Source organism: Perissodus microlepis, chromosome 7 (genome assembly GCF_051167445.1).
Source record: "Perissodus microlepis isolate ML-2025 ecotype Zambia chromosome 7, ASM5116744v1, whole genome shotgun sequence".
Lineage (NCBI taxonomy): Eukaryota > Metazoa > Chordata > Actinopteri > Cichliformes > Cichlidae > Perissodus > Perissodus microlepis.
This window is the reverse complement of record NC_140467.1, coordinates 22,618,989-22,638,478: the sequence shown is the minus strand read 5'-3', so window position 1 is coordinate 22,638,478 and position 19,490 is coordinate 22,618,989. Positions and strand designations below refer to the sequence as shown.

Genomic DNA, 19,490 nt, shown 5'->3' with positions numbered 1-19,490 from the left:
TTTTCTATTTATATGTTACCAGGATATAGAGTGCTCTGTGAGTGTGTAATGGATGTAAAACTGTTTACATCATCCTCAGTCTAATATTAAAATCTCAGAAATCAACATTTCATTTCCAGATAATTCTAATATTTACAATAACTCTGGGCCTCATCAAGGTACCAGTGATGAGAGAAACACAAGTGTGTAGACTTGCTGACTAGCTAACAAATGTTTTCTTACACAGTGCATGTGCTAACTGCTAGCTTAACTGTAGCTTAACATGTTAACTGTAAGAGCTACAGAATGATTTTAATGTTGTATAAAACTATAGTATGTTAAGATTTTTGTGTTTTTAAATCTAGCGTCAATGTTATATTTGTCGTAATTTAAGAAGCTGTCAATTGCATAAAACTATCAGCAGAAATCATTAAAAAGCTGGGTGTGTCGCAGTCACATCCAGCAGGTAAGTGAGTGGGCTCTTGCACCAAAAATACAAGATAGTAGCCCCCATAAGATCCGACATCACAGTTTATTTTATTTTAATTTGAGTCAGTATGTTGATTCAGTCGCAAGAAAAATGCTGCCTCTAGAAATACAGAAAAGAGAATGCTGCACAAAAGAACTCACCAGATGGACTGGTTTTCTTCTGTTTAAACAGTACCTCTAAAGCATGTGCTACTTAATCTCAAGAATCTGCAGCTAATTTTTGCAACCAATCACCATGCACACACCCATCTATAACTGAATGTGCGCACATAAGGATGAACGCAGGCAGATTTAAGTTTTAAAAAGGTTGCAAATATATAATTCTAGTTATGTAGTTCGTTGTTATGATGTAGGTTTAACAATACTGATTCTGGTCCAGTGAGATCTTTTAAAAGTTTTTTTTTAAAAAGAACTGGTTGTGATATTTTTCTTCACATAAGGCTGTTCTGTTGTGTTCATAACTATCTATCTCTTCTTTTTTTATTTGCATTTCTTTCTACATTGTAGATACAAACTGAAGATGTGAAATATATCAAGTAAGATATATGGAATAATGTAGCAAAGAAAAAATTAATAAATAACTCTAATAATAACTAAATATGTCCTATGTTTTAGATTCCTGAACGTAGTCACCCTTTGCTTTGTTGACAGCACTGCAAACCCTTGGCTTTCTCTCAATTAGCTTCATAATGTAGTCGCCTGAAATGGTTTTAATTTCACAGGTGTGTCTTGTTAGGGTGTTTGTGGAATTTCTTGCCTTCTTAAAGGGGTTGGAACCATCGTGTTGTGCAAAAGTGCATAATCAGAAGAGATTTGTTTGGGCCAAGAAACACAAGGGATGAACTTTAGACCAGTGGAAATCTGTTCTTTGGTCTGATTAGTCTAATTAAGATCTTTGGTTCCACCTGCTGTGTCTTTGTGTGACGCAGAAAAGGTGAACGGATGGTGTCAACATTCATGGTTCCCACCGTGAAGCAGGGAGCAGGAGGTGGGTTGGTGTGGGGATGCTTTGCTGGTGACACTGTTGGGGATTTATTCAAAATTGAAGGCACACTGAGCAGGCATGGCTACCACAGCTTCTGCAGCAACATGCCATCCCATCCAGTTTGCATTTAGTTGGACCATCATTTATTTGTCAAGAGAATAATGACTCCAAACACACCTCCAGGCTGTGTAAAGGCTGTTTGACCAAGAAGGAGAGTGATGGAGTGCAGCACCAGATGGCCTGGCCTCCACAGTCACCTGACCTAAACCCAATCGAGATGGTTTGGGATTGGATGGGCCGCAGAGTGAAGGCAAAAGGGCCAACAAGTGCTCAGCATCTCTGGGAACTCCTTCAAGACTAGGCAATTGCATTAACAAGCAGGTGTACAAAGTGGCTGCTGAATGCATATGGCTAATAAGCGCATTCCTGTGCCTACATTTAGACAACATCCACTTACCATAAAACAAAAGTTCTAGCATGCTGACTGCTAGAAATATGTTTTGTGTATCTGTGTATTTGTTACACCAGTGTGTAACAGTATCACAGTAATAATAGCAATGTAAGACATGGAACATGTCTTTTTTGCATGTGTAGGTGTATGTTTTAATTTGTTTTGCTCATGAAACCCTCGCTAAAGGATATTTTCCTGAAAATGATAACCTTCAAGTATTCCCTTGGTATTTCTGAAGGTATTCTGAGGTGCTATCGTTCTGTTGCTCTGAATAAAGGGCAGTGGGTTGGGGGTATTATAAAGTGCAGATGAGTTGCTAAGGTAGGACTGTATGTGGGTGGTTGTCTCTCAGGTTGAGAGTTTTTCTGGAAGCTATGGAGGTCACAGTAGAAAGGTGCAGTAAATATGCTTTGTGCCAGCACAGTGTTGGGAGTAAAATCCTTCTCTGCTCACTCGATGAGAATACGATTTTTTGCACTGAAGCTTGCTTAATCCATCCCACATACCTTAGCTAAAAACAGTCAAGCCTCTATTTATCATTTGGTTCAGTTCAGTTTAAATTTTATATCTCCAAACCAGAACATAAGTAAATTTTAGACACCTTACATATGTAAAGTCAAAAGACCCTAAATATTGCCAATGCACCCGTTAAAGATCCAAACTTTCTAACAGGAACGGACTACGGAGACCTTGCTAACAACTTGTACTAACAGGTGGAGAAATAATAACAACCCAACAGGGACAGCTCACAAATTTCTGACTTACAAGACATCACAAGGGTAGAGATTGTTACATTTTAAAAACTACATGTAACTGTGTTTTAGTATATTGCCATGGAATAAAACATTTCTGAGGTCTGATTGGTTCACAGTTGCATCCTTTATACCCTGACTGTAGATATTAATGCCACAGAAGAATAAAACACCATTAATTGTAGTTTGTAATTGTAATTTACTTTTTACAAACACGCCTCAGGACAAAAGCTGTTAAGTGACAAATGCAAGTGTTCAAAGGTTATATAATTTTCACTCAGAACAGTGGAAAAGGAGCCTAGTAAATTACTTGTGCATTTTACAGTAAAAATCTCACATTATCTTACCTTGCAGAGACATTAGGCCCAACTGATGGTCCCAGGGACATGCTAACAAGTAGCTCCTTAGTTAGCAGTGATTGAAGCTACAAAATAAAATGCACATAGCACCTTTAAAGCTTTCAGGCAGTTACAAAAACCGATCTGTCAGAGAGGTCCCTCTTAAAGACAGTAGCATTTTGTATAATTCTGAAGGTACTGCGCTCATTTCATTCTCCCTGACAGTAATCCCAGCCCCAACCCTTTAAAGAAAAACATCAGATCAACAGAAATCACACAAATTTGGATTTGAAACTGATTTTCGCCAAAATATGACATGTTTGTATCCCAGCGATTTAAACTGATACAATGTAATGTGTAAATAAAAATACTCCTAATATTGCAAAAATATATATGTAATGTCTATATAAATTATGTTTTAGAGGGAAAAAGGAAGGAAGAGTACTGTAGAAACAGTAACCACCTTAATTCTTGGGCCACAAAAACCAAGTGAGTGAGAAGCACTTTGTAAAATGAGGTCATCCCCACACATCCTTTGATCCCTCCATTCTTCATCTTGGAGGCAAGTGGCATATAAGAGGATCTATCTTTGTGAACAGTTTTGAGCCTCCAAAATTACAAACAAACTAAAGGCAGGGGATCGATACAGTGTGTCTCACAGAATGATGAAGTGGCACTTCAGAGGGTGAAAATCAATGTCGCGTTCCCTTTCTCTCCTTCTCCTCTCGCCATCCTTCTTTGTGGGTCCTAACCTAGCTTCACAGTCCTTATACCACAGTGTTAAAGTGGGTATGTTGCTTGGAGCTTGGTCTCACACTGTGATTTAATAGTCCTTTGTTTTTTTTTTATTCCTTTTTAGCCTGGAAGACCCCTGCCACTATGATGTGTGAGCACACCCACCAATAATGGCCCATAGGATACACAGTGAAAGTAAGTGCTTCTGGTCTGATTTATGATTGGAATGTTCCTTCACCCTTTACTGTCCTTCTGAACCTCAGCTCATTTGTTGAGGCAGTATCGATCAGGATTACATAGCAATCATTAAATCATAGCATGGCACTTTACATGAAACTGCCAGCATGAAAGCACATATTTAGTACAACACATGCACTGGACAAACAAGTTCATTTCTGTGCATTTTTATAGCTCATGAAGTGTTGGAAGTGAAGAAGCCATTTACAACTTTGATAAAATAAAAGGAAGTTCATTATATATATTAAACAAAGAATTAACAAAGCTTCCCAAGGAGAAAATTGGATTTCAAGTGCACTGAAAAAAATAATCAGTGGGATAAACGTAAAAAAATTATTGTAATCGGTTGCACGAAATTAAGTTATGTTTGGTTAACCTTAGTTTTTTATGTTATACCTGCACACATTTTTCTGGTAACATGAACATGACTTTGTTATGTTGTTGTTACGTTTTTCATTCTGGTCAAATATTTATAGAAACCACTTGTTTATCAGACATGAACTTTTTGTGTTAATTGTATTGGACTACTATGTGTTATATTGACATGATTATTTAATGGTAAGCTTATTTTATTTCATAACAAATTTCTAATATATATATAATCTAATATATAATTGAGTGTTCAATAAATAAAACTAAATTAAGGCTGATCTTACTGTATGTACTGTACACTTTCTCTTCAATCAAAGAAATAAGCAAAACATTTTTGAACAATGACCTGTATTTTTGAAAATACTACACAGTTGTAACAATGGACTTTCAATTCAGGCTTCCAAAATATACATGAGTCATATTTGTACAATGCATCTCTTGAAAAACATTCCACAACATTCCTCAAAGTTATCTTCTGTAAGCTGAATTCAACATTGTGGGGCCTTATGACATCGCGCTTATGTAAAAAATAGTTTTTTAAATGTAAGAGCCATAAGGTAATATGGCAACAGGGGTGTAATTATTAAAATGACACAAAGAAGAGACTTAAAATAACATTATAACCCACAGGCACAAAACCAAGAGACCTAAACTGATTAGTATTGGCTTGCTTCTATCACTAAACATCACAATCACTAATACTAGACGATGCAATCTGTTTGTAGTGGTGCACCTTGGGAAAAAAATTGCAAACTGGTGAAATTGGTGCAAGGCACCGTTTCCATTGAGAAAAATGGACATTCAAAGTTTGAATTTTTTTTTTAAAAGAGCCATGGCTTGAAAAGTGAAAACTGCAGTAATAAAGGCCCCAAGTTGAAACGTGCCAGAAAAATAAGTTTCACTATGTACTGCAACTTTACCAGTGCTGGCTTAAAAGAAAGGATGGTACATATTCGAAGAGGTAAACATGTTGTTCCCACATCATAACTGGAAAACTGTTCAATCGTACAGTCTGGTCCTGAAAACCTGGGCCTTCTTTGAAAGGCTGTTCCTTTTGAGCTCCATAACCAGTTTCTATAATACCTCGAAGGTATACTTTTCCAGTGGGTAGGTGAGGTTCAAAGTGTACATTAGTCCAAACAGCATTGCAGCTGCTAGGGTATAGTTATCCAAATCCTGCCAGACTCTCTGGCCTTCAAGGACTATCCCGATGTCCTCAGGGCTGCCATTGGCATCTCTTGACTTTATGGTGTAAATTCCCATGGTTGTTTCCTTATTAGATCGTTGGATAATGGCTTCATCTGTGGCCTAGAAAATGCAGAATTCCAAAATTTAATTAAACAGAACACTGGTCAAAGAACATTATACCAAATCTTATTTTAATCTGTGTCACTATTCCAAAAAATGTTAACATTAACACATTAGGTGAACAAAAATGGATTCATTACAGCATGTGATTTGAGTCCTCAGAATGCTCAAAAAGGTAATGCATTTCTGAAGTGAAATCTCCATGCAAAGAAGCGGAATACTGTCAGAGCATAGAGAGGTGTTCAACTATGAACTCCACACATAGTTCTAATGCAGGTAAAAGAAGAAAAAAAAAAAAAACGCACCCATGGTAAATTGTGAAAATCCCAGGTGATTTTCAACATACTCCTGGCATAGAGTGACAAGCAGCATTTTGTTAAAATTATTATTTTCCCTAAAGTGTATACACAAATTAATTTTTTTCTTACCTGGGCCGTGGGCTCCAGAATGTTCTGAAGTCTTCTTCCTATTTGTCCTCCTCGCCTTTTGAAGACCTTTATTAGTTTGTCAGATAGCACATCTATCTGCGAGAGTAATCTGGACTGCAGTGGCATGGTGGTAATGCGCTTAAACTCTGCATTTATCTAAAAAGAGAAGTTGTCACATAAAAATGCTGTCAAAATCTCAAATCTCACAAGGTTACATCCACACAAAGTTGTTATTTTTTGTCATATTACTATTTATTAGCTATGGGTCCCATGTTGCTGAGCAGTTCCACAGTTGCCCTTACTTCCATACCACCCAAAGCCTGTTTGCAACCACAGCAGTTGCCTCCTTCTGGCCATTTTGCAGTTCTGCCAAATGACCCAGAAACTACATCTATTATTGTCATATACACATCAAGGTCTTTCATTAATACTTAGTTAAATTAGTTAATTTGACCTTTCCAGAAAATTTACCTTACAGAATGTGAGATAACATATGCAAATCTTCACTAGTAAATAAAATAATGTTATTAAAACCTTAACTGTAACACCTCTACGTAACAGTGCTAGAGAATTGTTCTGAAGCAACACCAATCTGCCCTTCAGCAGGGATAAGCACCATATATCGATACAGAAAAAATAAATTTAACATATTTATATCGTCATTATTTTTATCTCTTTAAGCCCTCCTCTCAGTCTCTCTATAAATCAGTTAAAATAATTTGTTGGGTTTTTGTGTGTCTTTAACATGTTATCAGTACATTACATTCACTGCCACAGAACATGAAATAAAGCCCCACGTCATGCACTTCCTCTCCTAATGAGTACTGCATAGGTGTCATGCCCTAAATAAACCGACTTTAGTGAAGACCCCCCCCCCCAAACACACACAGAGCCCACCCCATGGCAAACTAGCTTATTTAACTGTTTAACTAAAACATTTTAGGTACAACCAGTTAACTAAATGGACACAAGTTTGTTAGTCTGTATTCACTGAGAAAAAACAAGCGAATGTGACTGGGCACACACTGAAAAAAAGCTAATGCACATAATATTGTCCCGCAGCTTAAGCTAGCATTATCGTTAGTTAACTTAAGGAATGACTTGATTTTTCCATTATGTTGCTCAACAGCAAATCATGAGAAAAACTTCCCCATCTAATGGATGTTCTCTTCGTTTCCTCTCAAACATGTAGCTTTCAGTTTACCTCGACAAAGTAAAGCTCAGCACCAAACGTAAACTAAGCGAAGACAAAAAATGGCGGACCGCCACAGTGAATTTTCCCTCGCAGAACACACCCTGGGGGGTGGAGTTTCAACAGAAAACATAACTATTTTCTGTTATTTTGATATGACTGGTTTTAAAAGACTGAACATCCTTCTAAAACAAGTGAAATGCGTGAGACTTAATTATGTTTAGACCAAAAATATAAATGATTCATGTTGGATATATTTACTGTATTTTTACTAATTTAACAACCTCATCATTGCATTAGTCGCTTTATGCTATAGCATTACGCTTACATTAGCTTGAAGCTCAAGGTCGTCATTTTATTTAATTTCTTTTTCTGGGCTTACAAACAGGACACACAACATTTAGATAACCGTTACACTGAATCTTGGGTATGTGTTGAGTCTTCCAGCTGCTGACTACAGAAGCTAGATTGACCTTTCAGCATGTTTATAGCGGCTGTGGCTATGTGCTGGTAATGTTACCGTGTGTGAGCAGTCACATTGGCAGCAGACATGTTTCAACAAACTAGTCATATCCCGGCCCTTCATTAGCTTGTTTAATGGTTAAGACACTGCAGGTACCACCACTTACTACAGACACCGATGCAAGTTTGTAATAGTCTGTTAATTTAGACTGAAAGAATATACAAACAATATTATCTCACATTATATATGTTAATTACTAATTTGCTTATCGCATAATTTCGGTTACCATTAGCTAACTGGAGCCTAACATTAGCCTTTCATGGTTTTCGATAAACAGCCCACATACCTGTAAAATAACAACACCCCAGTAAAAGTCCACGTATATAAAGGGTCTACACTCTTTCTCACTGGTGTGTTAGCTTTAAAATCTTATTTACCTTCAAGTGTAAAACTCCAGATGGTAGTAGATTTTCCAAAGCGAGAGACAAAAATGGCGGACAGTGCAGCCGATTTTTCCTTTCCAGGGGGCGGAGCTTGAGGATAAAACACGACTAACTTGTTTCTTTTCAACATGATTTGTTCTAAAAGAATGAATATTCTTAAAGAATATGTGAAAATTAAAAGACAAAAATATGTTTAGATGTGAAATTTAAATTAGTCATGCTGGATATATGAAGTAATTCTATGCAAATTCAGCAACCACCCTATTGCATTTTTTTCAGTGTGCTCTGGCAGTGGCTAGAAATTAATTGTAGCACTGTGGCAACTTTTGAAGATCGCATTCACAGCAGAAGGAAGCATATTTTGCCTCAATACTGGGACATTGTCCCCAAAGAAGTATAGGATTAGGTTTTGTTATGTTGTTACTTACTGCTTGAGTTGAATAGTTTCAGTATCTGTTTTGCACTTACTGCTTTCGGTTAAGGAGGAGTTTTTCAATTACTGGAGCATGATTATCTTTGGGTTGGGATTTTCAGGTTATGGCATAGACTAATGTACATCATTCATGTTTGTCTTAGTAATATTGTCTCAATATCAGTTCCCACTTAAATGTGGTACTTTTTGTGATGGATTCTACCAGAAACATTGATAAGTTGTTTGATGAGCATGTACTGTACAAATATGTACAAAAAGAAAAAAACTGTCTAAAGTAGCTGACAGTTTGTGGTGTAGGTAAACATATGGCAGTTTCAGGCTGCTGGTTGGCACATCTGTAAATTTGATGAATATATTTATGGTCCTCACAAGGATTAGGGTTCATTGATTAGAACAAATATATCAAACTGAAGTAGTATAGATATTTCAGTGGTGTGTAAACTGTTTGCCCGCTTCCTGATTTCCTGTTTTTTGTATGTTTGTCACACTTAAATGTTTCAGCTCATAAAGCAAATTTAAATATTTAAATCACTTTTTCACACAGGGCCATGTAAGATTGGATTTTTGTTTCCCACTTAATCATAAACAACTTCATTTAGAAACAGCATTTTTGTTTTTATTTGTGTTATCTTTGTCTGATATTTAAATGTGTTTGATGAGCTGAAAGATCTAAGTGGGACAAACACACAAAAAACCCCCCAAAAAAAACACAACTGTAGATTTCAGTTGTGGCCTGATGATACATCCCTATAGTTTCAAGAGGTTTTATCTAACAAAACCAGCAGGCCAGTGTATGCAAAAAGAAAACATTGCCAGCATTGTGTACTGTAATTTACAGTTCTTGTAGTGATGAGTTATTATTTGCACTGATAACCGTGTCACTTCATCATCATCAACATTGTCTCAAAATTTCTTTAGTACCTTGAATGTAGTCACGTTCCCTTTTTCTTGTACAGTCTTTGCATTACTTGTCTCGATGTCTGACTGTATAGGACGTAATCTGCATGCACATAATCTGTATGAGTGAATGTATTCTGCTTTTGTGATGTTGGTGAGCTCTGAGACAGCCCCTGTTGGTGCTGGAAGGCAGCGCTGTCAGCTATCTTCCTGTCAGCCCTGCCTCAAGTTCTAGAGCTGAAAGATGAAGCCTGAGACAGGTATCCACGTAGTGAAGTAGTTGGGGGAAATAGATATGTATTTATCTTACTCTCCATCTATAGTTATCTATATGCCGTATGTAGCTACAGAGTCTATTTGTCTTCTTTTGTTTGTCTTTGTCTGTCTCCAGGGGTGCAGCATGGGGTGAAAGGCTGCTGTGTTTCAGCAGTGAAATATTCATAGTATGTGCAGGGAGTTTGACGAGGAGCACTTGACACTTCCATAGTCACCACCCTCATTTTCATTTCCTCTCTGGCGCTGGCACTTTACCTCAGAGCTCTGCTGGTCTTTCATTCAACACTGTATTATAGAGGCTCAGTACATGATGAAAACAAGCCCACAGCATGCTGCTTTCACATTTCATCGCTGAGTGAATGTGATGTTAAACAAAGAAAAATACTGCATATTAGTGAATATTTTAGCTGTAAATCTCAAATATGAATTTTTATTACTATTCTCTGAAGGTTTTCATGGTAAAATTGTTCATTGAGATGCTTTTTGCCATCCCTCTTGTGCTGCGATAATAGCAACTTGGGAACATTTTCAGTTTAAATTCAAAACGGATGATATATTCAACATCGGTTGTACCTGACTTCCAACATTTCCCTGTCTTACATCATCAGTCAAAAAACTCAGCCAAACACACCCAGTCGGATTACAGGTTTAATTACAGAATATCACGATAAAATAGAAATAGAAATCATATTAACAAGACAGGATTGGTCTAGTGAAAAAAGTCTGACCTCTTTCTAAAGCTGCATTGCACCTTGCCCCTGAATTATGGAATTATTGATTTGATGCATCTCTGTAAAGAATTCAACATTTTCTACCTTTTTATTCTCTTGTATAGTTATAGTATCTTGACAACATCTTATCTAAATATAGGCATCTATCCCAGAAATAAGGAAGTAACTCAACCAAAAAGGTTTCAATATAAATAACAATTTTTCCAGTTTAGATTATATAAAAATTCATGTGAGAAGGTTTAAGAACAACAAACCACAGGATCATAAGCTCTTTTTTTTAAGGAATTATGTGCAAAAATCTCATGTCATCTTTCATTTCTTTATATTTTGCTAATAAAATGGGAACTACCTGCTGTGATTTATTGAAACACCTGCAGACATGCATGGTACTACACATATAAAGCAAAATATATAATATAGAAGTTTGTACTCATTGGAAATGGGAAATAGGTTTAATTAATTGAAATATATGTGGCACAATAAATGATACAAAATGCAGTTCTAATGACCTTGTAATTTAATATTTGGTATGACCACACACACACAGGCCGAACCCTCTTAGACAGCATTCTTGTAATTTCTTTAAGTAATCTTCAGGAATAGTTCTGCTGTTGTGTTTTCTTGACAGACACCCATCCACCGAGAGCATTTCTGATGAGGTTTCAGAATCACAGTCATCTTTAAAATCAGAAGACTATGATTCTGAGTGAATAGAAGATGGATGAACTGAAGTCCCAGATGACTTTTTTAGGTCCTGTGTCAGGTCTTTGCAACATTCTTTCCCCTTTTTTTTAAAGAACATAACCTTCAGATTCTGTTCATCTACTGTAGATATTTTTTAGGCCCGGCAGTTCTTTTGTGCTTCACATATCTCCACATAGTACGGTGGGCTGTGATATGCCAAATTTTGGCTTAAAAGCTCTTTGGGATTCACCTTGTTGGTGCAAAAGTACTATTTTGTCACTGTCAAACTGTTATCATTTTTCATAGACTAAAGATATGGACATAAAATATGTGTTTTTTGACACAGGCTGCTAGTAACAGAGAAGTACCTAGAGATACAGTTTTTATTTGGTTCTTTGCCAAGTTGTCTATTATGCATAGACACAACATTAGTTCATTCCTTGACTTAGGTGCTTTTTCTTGAATGATCTATAGGGCAGTGTTAAGTGGCTTAAACCAAAAACAGTGGTAAGGTACACAGAATGGACTAAAATGAGTAAAGAAGCAGTTATCAAAAAAAAAAAATTATAAGACTTTGTGGCTTTTTGGAAGCAAAATCTAAAGAAAGAGGGTTGACTCAGGAGATTTGCACATTACTGTATGTAAGTACTGTGTGTAAGACATTCTGTAAAATAAAGTTTTACATTTGACAGTGTGTGCAACAGTTTCAGTTATTTCATTTTGTGTAAAGGCTCATGAAATTACATTTAATCTACTGATTTTTGTTAAGAGACCTGACATTTCCTTTAGTGTGTAAATGCATACAGATATGTTTCATGTCATAAACTCAAACCTCTAGTTTTACTTTATGCCCACTGCACAAAGTGATGCGGGCTCTTGAGCTAAAACAACAGTGAGCAGCTGGTCGGTGGATTTTACCAACCTGCTGAGCATCGACAAAGACTGTTGAGCAGATAGTCAAGTTCATACATACACACTTGCACAAACTTCTCATAATGTGCCTAGCAACTTCTCTCAGTCCTGCTACCGTTCACAAACACACGCACTTCCTCTTACAAAACTCTTCACAATAAAACGAGCCATGTATAATGCAAATGCTCTTTTAAACGTATTAAACATATTGCACTCCTTTTAAAAGGAATTGCAAAAAATTTTCTGAATACTTTAATCATGATTATTTTACCATTATTATTACAAATTATAAGTTGATTAATAAAAATAAATAAACCAGTTAAAGAACAACAGGAAGATGTGAAATAACAGATAAAAAACAAAAACCCACATGTACTGAATATAAATCAATAGCCTAACACATAATAGATCTTGTTTGTTTATACAAAATCAGTATTCATACGCATCATGTTGAAAACAATAATGTTGATATTTGTAAATAAAAAATATTATATTTATTAATCATGTAAATTTCCTGCACCTGTCATAGACGTCCACATCATGCCCAAAATAATTACCCAGTCCAAATTTCAAATATTGAACATCTTGATGTCGAGGTTGTGTCATGGTTGCATGTCCAAATTGCGAAGTTCAGATGTCGTCTAGATGTCCAGAATTGGTCATGGACCAACGGACACAATATCGACACGTTTATCCAACGTCCATTGTTTAGCAGGTAGGAACCTGAGCCAATCTTGGTTTGGATTAAAATAAAAAAAAAAACAACAAAAAAAACAATCAGAATATTGCAGTCTTGGGAGATAGAGTATCTTAATCTTAGCTGGCACAAGAGGTGTGCTATTTAAGCTGTTTTAGTCTGCTTACTGCTGCTGTGCATCTGCAATTCACTTTGCAACCCACTGCAAGATCTTTACTTCAGCTTTGCTTTTTACTTTGTATCTGTTGTAATCATTGTCACATCTGTTGTCACTGATGCCTGCTTTGTTGCTGCTGCTCTCCTTGCTTCGAGGCTTCCATGGTTTAACATGAAAGGCTGGTGAGGTCTGCTATCAGGACATCTTGTCAATATATACTTTTCACCAAATAAAAATAGCAGTCGACCATTCGCCTTTTGACTTAACTCTGACTTTTAGGTTTCCTGGGAACCTGTTGGGTGTCAAGTAAATATACTTCCAATTTAATTATATTTAGTTTCAAAGTTTTTCTGACTGTCAAATAATATTTAGTACAATAGTATTCATGTACACAAACAGCAGTATTACCTTTTTGACACTATAATGTTTTGCTAAGAGATGCTGTTTTTACCAGGTGCTTTAGTCTTCTATCCATCCACTTTCTCTTAACAATACTCTCATCATTACAGGCAGATGTGAAATGTAAACATGAGATCCGAGGTCAAATGTCACATGATATTTCAATGCAAATTATAACGTGATATTTAGAGTCCTCATATATTAGCATAGTTTCCTAAATGTTGCCAATACTCAAAGGCAGCTAAATTTGATGCATAGGTTTAAACATATTTTTTTTTATAAAAGTTTGACCTTATTTGACTTCGAAGATGAAATCAGAGGTCTAAAGTTACATATTTAGAGACCCCATAATATCATAATACCCCAGCAGGCCTATATGTTGTCGATATAAATAAAATAGATAAATAAAATAGTTCTGTATAGCATTAATATCACGTTGACCTTTAAATCAGTCTGTTGACCATAAAGGGGAGGTCAGAGGTCAAATGTGACATCATACTTTAAATATTATAAGATACTTTCTTCATGTTGGCAATATACACCTGACTTGTAAGAATCATGGTTTTTAAGTCATAAAAAAAGCCTTTTGTCAGTTTTAAACCAATAAATCATTAAGCTAACCCTGAAGAAATTGGTGGCTGTAAGCCAAATTTTAATGGATTGTTAACATGACCTCACTTGACATCCCTTTCATTCATAGCTTTTTGAGCTTACAGATAGACACACACACACACACACACACACTTAAACGCTAACAAATCCTTAACCCACTTGGCAAAGGTAATAAATATAGAATTGAAGTATATAAACTTACATTAAACTTCTCCACGTGTCAAAAGCAGAAAACGAGCTTTCATGACAGGAGATTTGTTAAAATCCACGACTCTTGCTGCGAGATGGCATTGATCTGCTCTTTGCTCGCTGCATAATTCTCAGCATCGTACTACTGTAAAATTAGTCTCAGAGGGAAAAGTAAACAGAGCCTGGTAAAAGTTGAAAATCATATCATCATTATATTTTTATGCCGCCATCCTCGTAAGTCATCCTCACAGAGCCCAGGCCTCTTGTTCTGAACTCTGCAGAAATATCAATATGGATTTAGGAGACTCCCTGAAGCAAGGTCCTCAGCTAATTAAATCTGTAATCACTTTGTACTGTAAAAACACAAGCAGGCGAGGGGAACAGAGGGCTATGTGGTGGTTTAAATGCAGGCCGGTGGAGTTTTATTTAACAAAGACGGCTAATTGGGTCAGAGCTCTTTATCCTCATAAAGTTCCAAGGTTTCTTGCTATTTGGACAGCTTATGGCACTTCTGACGACATCTAAGAAAGTGAGAGAAAAGAAGAGAGGTTAAGTCGGAGATGGAAAACAGCCACTGTTGTCAAGGCTACTGCAAACAGCTATTTGATATTGTCTTCGGGGTTTGAAGTCTGTTGTACAATGTAGAATGTAATGAAATACACAGGAGCTGCGTGGCAAGAATACATTTAGCGGGAGATGTTACAGAGATGTACAATATCATGAACTCCTTCCATCTTTAATTTCTAGAGGGAGAACCATTCAGCCATGTTGTAAATATGATCCAGTCATTATCAGGTCAGCTTCATTCAGTCTTCAGACGTCTCAAAATTCTCAAAGATTACTGCCTTGTGTGGTATCTGCATTTCAACACACCTTCTTTAATCACTTTATATGATGATATTTGTGCAAAATCAATGAATGAAATTAAAAACTAAAAATAAAGCAATAATACATAATCAAATTGACTGGAGCTGGTGATAAATGTTTAGGGATATGAAGTATAACTAATTAAAGTATTTGAAACTAACTGATTAAACTTTGTTTCTCATACTCGTTGACACTAGTAATACCTGCCTTGTTTTTTTTTTTTTTTGGGGGGGGGGGGGGGGGGGGTTTGGCCTTTTAACTGGCTTTATTGATAGAAACAGAGAAGATTGACAGGAAAGCGTAGAGAAAGAAAGAAGGAAGACGTGCAGCAAAGAGCCACTGGTCGGACTTGAACCAGGGCCAGCTGCTTTCAGCCATGCGGTATATGGGCACCTGCTCATAACTGAGCTGAACCAGCGCCCAAAACCATCTTCTTTAGCTAATTATTAATATCATCAATACACAGTAATAGTTAACTATCCACTGCAATGCAACTGTTCCAGTAGTAGGTTATAAATGAGGAATGTGGATTATGTAACAGGTGACATCTTATAAAAGCAGCATGATTTAGCGTAATTTTGATGTAATAAATATGGCTATGTGCATAGACGGGCAGAAAAACCGAAGGATTGTGTGAAAGCCTAAGTATTTTATATTTTGCTAACACAGAGACAGACTTTTTAAAAATGATCTTGAGCAGTAATCCTGCAAGCTTTGTGATAGTCTTTCAAAGTTTTTCTTCAGACAATGGCTGCTTTTTCACTTCTTTTCAATCCAGTCCTCGTACCTAGCCATTTTCAGCCATATGTTTATTTGTTAAGCCACTTATCCCTGATCCATGAAATATGTTGTTCCCATTTAATTAAATATATTATACATTAAAAAGGCATAAAATATCATTTTTGCACCAAGAATGTGAATCCCAAACAGCTATTAGCTGAAAACGTGACATGACATGCATGAATGGTGTGCAGCGTGTTCTTAAAAAATTTGAGGACTCTGGACAATGAGAACAGCAGATGAACAGTATCTGTTCTCACAGAAATAGAAAAAAAATACAGCCATGACACAGAGCCAAAGAGATCCATTTGGCCTTTCAGTTGATCCATCTACTGCTTGTGGATGAATGGCTGTCAAGGAGTCATTCTGAAGTCTTTATTTTAGAAGCGAGACAAAATTTTAGAGAAAAAATTCAAACAGTTCTGGAAAGAAGAGAAGGCTAGCTTTATGCGGATATTTAGTGTATCATGGTAGCACAAGGTATTCACAAGGTACTACTGTCTTAAAATGGACAGAAAGAAACAAGCTCTGCCTAGATTTTACCTTGTGCTCTACATATTACCATACTCCTTAACCATTTTGTGCTAGCGTAATATTTAAAATGGTTCCTCAAAGATGAGCATTTTTTTTCTTTTTGCATTTTACAACCAAAATCCAAAGCAGAATTTCTTGTTGTTGAAGAAATTTGCAATTCTATGTAAGCATTTTAGATATTAAACATGTCGTACCTCCTGTTTACAGTAAATAGCTGCAAAGCACAGAAATACTTCATTAAAACTTTAGAGCGAAGTCAAATTAAGAAACAAAAGGAGGCTCTTTCTATGGACGTTCTCACTATTTGCTCTCTTTTCCCTCTGAATTTTAAGCCTTAAGGAGTCACTATGTATCTGCGATTACTATTTGAGCTGCAGCTCTGAGGTGCTGACCTCATGCTGCCTCCATTCTCTGTGTTACTCACATTTGTGTCTGTCCCCAGGGCTCTTCGTCTAAAGAGCCTCGACTGAAGAGGCAGGCGGGCCAAGCACAGTATGGCGGGGTTAGACCTGCCCTGGAGAAATCTTTACAGCGACCTGATTTCACTCAGTTGCTCCCCTTATTCCCCAGATCTCACGCTCATATTCACCTGATCCTGTGTCAGAGCCATTTTGGGTGGAAAAACTTCTTTAACAACAGTTAAACTAGAGCAAGATTTCAGAATCCAGTGATTGTTCATGCGCTGCAGCCACAGTCCTTGTCCCCGAGATCTTCGTTTCTGTTTAATCTAGCACATAATTTCATTCATTGTTCGAAATCTTTCATAATGTCTGAGAGATCTGATCGTGACCATTTTCACGAATCTCCCTCAAAATTGCACATTTTCAGTATCAGCCCAAAAGCAATGTGTTGAAAAGAATCTCTCATCCCAGCTTGTTACATGTATCTCACAGGGATCTGAATTAATATTAGCGATTGGTCCCCAAGTCACGTTCATCCCCATCTTTTCACTCTAGCATCTGGATTTAATTGGTGCTACGCCGTAAAGCCACAGCTGCTCTTTCTGTTAGAACAATAAATTATCCCAATTAGGAGTTGAACAAAAGAGGCTTGGACTGCGATGGAATGAGGCTTCTTGCTGACATGAAGCCGCACCAAAACACCTGCCCCATCATCTCTCTGATCAAAATACAGTTCCAGTCCAGGGAATATATAGAACAGGAAGAGACTGCTTTGCATGACTTGCAAACATGAGCGCTTCTTGTATATAAATTAAACAGAAAAAGAATCACTGTGTTCGAAATCAGTGAAAGGTATATTGTGTAATTGCTGGGTGGATGATTAATTGGTGTTTGGATGATGGGTTGTGGATACAGCCGGGTTTTCTGGCAGCTGCCTTCCATATCGATGGCACCAGTAATGAAGGCAATATTGACGTAGGGTTCAGAAAGATGTGGAATGGGAGGAACAATAGGAGCATCTGTGCCTCTCAGTAGTTACGAGTATAATTGAGACCATATTTTAGCTTGCTCTTTGAAAACTAGCCTTACTGTATTTCCCATCTCCTTCCCTGACAGACGAGACATATTTATTTGCCACTGTGTCACGTTCAGGAGCTTTGGCAACTCAGGCGATCTACCGTTTAAAAGAATGTAGGCTATCCACCACTACGATGGCGACCTGTGTTGTGATTGACACTACTTCCACATCCTGGCCTGGCCACACCATCTCTTTGTCTCACCACTTGCTGTGAACATGCCATTAAGCCAGTCGAAGTTTGACAAGAAAAATGAAGTGTGCCGGTTCCTGTGGCCTCGAGTGTCTCTCTGAATAATGAGCACATTGCCTGTACCCCCCTGTCTCTTCCACTCCGTGCCATCAGTTTTACTCTTCCCCTTGAAGTTCTAGTCTGCTGAGAGAGTGAAAGGGTCTTTAGGTTGTCGCGTGTCCAGGAAAAAAAATGTGGTCATGCAAATCTGTCAAACTAAATCTGTAAAACGCAGAAAAGAAGCGTATGATGAATGAAGTATATTTTTATTGATATAATTCCCCCATTCCATTTCACGGCATTAGGACGGGCAGTGCTGTTTCGTAGGAGCTGTCCAATATGAGCGAGCGTCATGAGATGTCGCAAACAGCTGCAATTTTGCGAGCCAAATTAGCTGGCACTGTTTTCCTTGTTGACTTTATTTTGCTGCTTTTTAAAACACAACAAACGGCTGAGCAGCGCTGCTGGATCATAGCGTCATAGCTGCCTTGCACAGCAAACACTGAGAAGAAAGGGCAGCTCCACTGCTACTTCCTTACCCAGCCTTATTTCTCCCAATTACCAGTGTGTGAGCAAACAGTATGACATGACTGACCTCCTCTCAGAGAGCTGTGGTCATGACTGCGAGGCTCTCTCAGCTTATTATGACAGAAGTGTTATGGTAATAGAAGGAAAGTCTGTGCCGTGGCGATAGCACCTCAGGAGCGGATAGCCTATTATCCTCCACTGTGTAGTGGTAGTAATGGTGAGACAGAGGGCATCCTATCTGTTATGGTGATGATGCATTTTGAATGGGTAGTGCCTATTATATATCAGTGGATGATAATGCCAGGAAAGAGCATCCTCTGGGTATGGTCATGATGCCAAGAAATGGGTGAAAGGGTCTGAACAGAATATACAATGTGCCATATCAGGTTTATGGTGATAGATTAAAGAGAATGGCAGGATCTTTTTTTTTTTTCTTTTTGAGTTATGAAAATTGGAGGCTAGCCCCTGTGTTCAAAGAGCATGAATATCCAGGGAAAGGAAGACAATGAGGAGCATGTGTGTACGTGTGCATACGACAAACAAGAGCCACGCAGTCGAAGGAGAATCTTAGTTAGCTGTCTGCTTGGCGCTTCGCCGCCCCTGTGATGTATGTTTATGGCCCATCATCTCTAGCCAATTACCCTGCCTCAGTGTGGGAGCACCGCACCTTCTCATCACAGCCGTCAGTGTCTGAGTGTGGAGAGAGACGGTGACAGTTAACGTTCCTGGACATCTCCTGGCAAAGTGCTGTTTTCCTTAGGGGACTCTTGAGATTCATCTTTAAAAGTAAGCCACTGGGTAACAGAGTGTGTTGAGCCTTATCGCTGCTTTGGGAATTGAATGCTTGTTTATTGTATGTATGTTTGTGTGTGCATATGTGCGTGTGTGTGTGTGTGTGTGTGTGTGTGTGTGGA

The 19,490-nt window shown here is 37.6% G+C and overlaps 1 protein-coding gene across 6 annotated transcripts in view; it reads left to right on the top strand.

The window, feature by feature from the left end:
* mgat4c (mgat4 family member C) overlaps positions 1–19,490 on the top strand; it is a 122,260-nt gene that overhangs the window by 48,966 nt on the left and 53,804 nt on the right. For 3 of the 6 annotated variants that reach the window (XM_084934219.1, XM_084934218.1, XM_084934220.1), the window contains one exon: positions 3,854–3,924. The exons of 2 other annotated variants lie outside the window; for them this stretch is intronic. The gene's annotated coding sequence lies outside the window, so the exon portion shown is untranslated. Of the gene's footprint in view, positions 1–3,853; positions 3,925–16,728; positions 19,363–19,490 lie in introns of those variants that run through there. One more of the 6 variants, XM_084934225.1, reaches the window with a different exon arrangement.